At 42.5% G+C, this 2,755-nt stretch overlaps 1 long non-coding RNA gene across 1 annotated transcript; it reads right to left on the bottom strand.

Moving 5' to 3' along the window:
* Nucleotides 1–650: 650 nt before the first annotated feature.
* LOC110301033 lies at nucleotides 651–2,397 on the bottom strand. The gene is made up of 3 exons (XR_002378662.1): nucleotides 2,301–2,397; nucleotides 2,047–2,161; nucleotides 651–1,893 (listed from the first exon to the last, which is right to left on the bottom strand). It is a non-coding gene; the product is annotated as an uncharacterized LOC110301033 (long non-coding RNA).
* Between the last annotated feature and the right edge of the window lie 358 nt (nucleotides 2,398–2,755).

Below are 2,755 nucleotides of genomic sequence, written 5' to 3'. Positions count from 1 at the left end.
CCAGGTCCTTTGTAATTGTAGCGGCTCCTCTACTACCCTCTCCGAACAGGTGCCTCTTCAGCTAGCTCCTAAATTTTTTTTAAAGCTTTATGTTATTTCTAATTATGTGTGCGCACATAGCCCCTCCTCCCTCCCCTTCCTCTCTGTGTGTGTTTGTGAGCATGGAGGCCAGATGTTAGATTCCCTAGGGCTGGAGATACAGGCAGTTGTGAGTCACCTGATGGGGTGCTGGGAACTACTCTTTATGAGAGTAGCAATCATTTAACTGCTGAAGCATCTCTCCAGCCTCCTCCAATTTTCTTATTAACGCAGTCCAGCTCACTCAAACCTGCCTTGCAGTCATGACTACTCTTGCTTTGTATTACAGCCTCCAACTTCACGCCATGTGAGTCGAGACCATTTTCTCTACAGGGGCTTATTACTCTTCTCAGTTTATATCATGACCTAAGACGTATGCTAAGGAGTTTAACTTCATTGCAAGTAGTGACGGCAGCATTCGCACATTCACCTATTACTTGTCATCCAGGAGACCCCTTCCTTCTGTTCAACAGAGACAAGGTATGCCTGGATAATGGGTTTGATTTGATGTTTAGCTTTGGGGAGGTATCGTCTGCATGGAAACTATGTCTTTCAAACCAAACAGGGTTTGTTTGTTCTAGATTTATTCATTTACCTTAATACATATTTTTTTTTCTGTGTGGTCTGCATACCAGAAGAGAGATCCTATGGGACTCCAGTTGTAGATGCTTGTGAGCCACCATGTGGATGCTGGAAATTGAACCCAGGTCCTTGGAGGAGCAGCCCATGAAGAACCATCTCTCCAGAGCCCACCTCCCCAAAGATGTCTTATTATGCACAGTGTTGTGTGTGTTTCCGTTTGCTGTGGCTTGCGTCATTTCATCCAGATGCTTAGAAAGCTTACAGAAATGTTGATTACCTTAAATGACAGATGCGGAAAACAGTAGCTTTTGAATACAAAAATAAGTGAGGAAACCCTTTAGGCTTTAACAATAGAAGTGTCAGATTACAGAAATCATAATGACTGTCATCTTAATTTATCACATAGCATGCTTACAGGAAGTATAGAAAATTAAGAATGGTACAAAGGAAAAGAAAGTCACTTTCATGCCGTAGCTGAAGTTTAGAACTCCAGATGTTGCTTTCTCTCTTGTTACATTTAAAATTAGTTTGCTTTATTTTGCACTGCTAGAGATGGAACCCAGAGCCTAACTCACATCACCAAGTGTTCTTTCACAGAGCTACAGCCTTGTTTGTGGGTTTTGTGCTTCGTTTTAAAAACTATGGTCACAGTATACAGATTCTTTTACAGTTCCGGGGACTGAATCCAGGCTTGTGTGAACACATAAGCTCTGAACAGACCTCTCACAAGCCCCAGAGTTATTCGGTTTTTGTCTAAGCAAAAGAATAACGGCTTTAGGTTGTAAACTTTGTTGCTTTTGAGACGCTGGTATTTACAACGGAAAAAAACAGATATGCAAAGTTTTTAATCATTTAATTTATGTAAAAGGCTTCATTTTAAAATTTATAAATGTTTTCAAATGTTGTCTTTAGTTAAATGCTACAACTGCCAGAATAGGACAGTGGGTTCTAGGAAGCACCGCCCTTGCTTCATAAGCACAGACAGTGGCCAATACAAAATTAGGAACGGAGGAAAGGGCCAACTCTTACAGCCCAGATACAGAAAAGCAGTCTCAAACTGGGTTCGTCTGTAAAGCGACATCTGTTGACTGGGGTCTGAAACTGCCATGAGCTATTTCGGAAGAGCACACAGGGCATGCACGGGGTCCAACTTCTTCCTGTCCCTCACTTTTCCAGCACGGTGATGACTTGGTTTTCAGTCCATCTTGAGTGAGCTTGGAAGACTTTCAAGCGCTGACTGTGTGAGTGGAAAACACCACATACCTTTTCCTCACCTGGGATGAAGTGTCATTGGATCCTACCGGCTGTTCCAGGCAGACACTGCAGCCCAAGGAACGCAAACAAGACAAGACACAAACAAACAAACAAACAAACGGCGGCGGCTACCTGTGCAGGTGCTGCTGCCCCAGAGAACACAGCCTCACAGTCCTGACACCTGAACACACCTCACAGTTCCCGCTGACACCGAGCTCCCGGGAAGCGCGCCATCTAGCGACTGCACCTGGGAGCAAGGTGGTGTGATTATTTTTTATTTTTTGTTTTTGTCCCAATTCCTTCATCTGTAGGAACGTTTCTACATGGATAAAAATTTCCAGACCATGGTATTCCGAGCACTAATTAAGTTAACATAGACGAAATACCTTAAAAAGCAGTAGCTGGAAAGACAAATTAATTCTCATTCTCTCGCTGTTCTGGCCTTTGTCATTGAATACGCGACTATAAGCACTGTCACCACTAGATGGCAATCATGTGACAAGAGGTAATGAATAGTCTTTTGGGCAAACAATTTGGTGGTAGCAACAATTAACAGGTTACCAAAAGGTGTAGAGGCCTGAGTCCAGTTCCTGCTGCCCAGAAACCAGACTGCGACCTTGATCAAAGCTTGAATTGATCTGTAGTCTGGATTTCTTCAAGTGAAACTGAAGGCTAATTTTGCATTTTGTTTAATGCTTTTGTTCTTACTATTCTGTAAGGAGAATCTTCTGTTTTATAATAATTGTGACTGTAATCTCCAAAGCCCCAAACTGCCCAACAGTGCTGGTTGTTAATATATATCATTTAAAAATACAGCGGCATGAGGTATAATCCATTCATT

Source organism: Mus caroli, chromosome 9 (genome assembly GCF_900094665.2).
Source record: "Mus caroli chromosome 9, CAROLI_EIJ_v1.1, whole genome shotgun sequence".
Taxonomy (NCBI): Eukaryota; Metazoa; Chordata; class Mammalia; order Rodentia; family Muridae; genus Mus; species Mus caroli.
This window is presented reverse-complemented; position numbering and strand designations above follow the sequence as displayed.